Source organism: Centruroides sculpturatus, unplaced genomic scaffold, assembly GCF_000671375.1.
Source record: "Centruroides sculpturatus isolate CEXI.00-Female unplaced genomic scaffold, Cexi_2.0 scaffold521, whole genome shotgun sequence".
NCBI lineage: Eukaryota > Metazoa > Arthropoda > Arachnida > Scorpiones > Buthidae > Centruroides > Centruroides sculpturatus.
This window is the reverse complement of record NW_019384833.1, coordinates 319262-319516: the sequence shown is the minus strand read 5'-3', so window position 1 is coordinate 319516 and position 255 is coordinate 319262.

Below are 255 nucleotides of genomic sequence, written 5' to 3'. Positions count from 1 at the left end.
GTATTAAATACTGCTGTAAACTGAAAAAAAAAGCTTTGCATATTGTCTATTGGAATGTTACCTTACTATAGAACTGGTTAAAATCAGTTTGGAAATAAAAATAATTAAAATAATTACAACTTTACAAGAAGAGAGAAATTGACGAAGTTGCCCCGGGTATAGGGGCAAGATCGGCAACTTCTCTCTTTTTGTAAAGTTGTAATTATTTTAATTATTTTTATTAAAGTTGCCCCTGGTATAGGGGCAACAGTAATG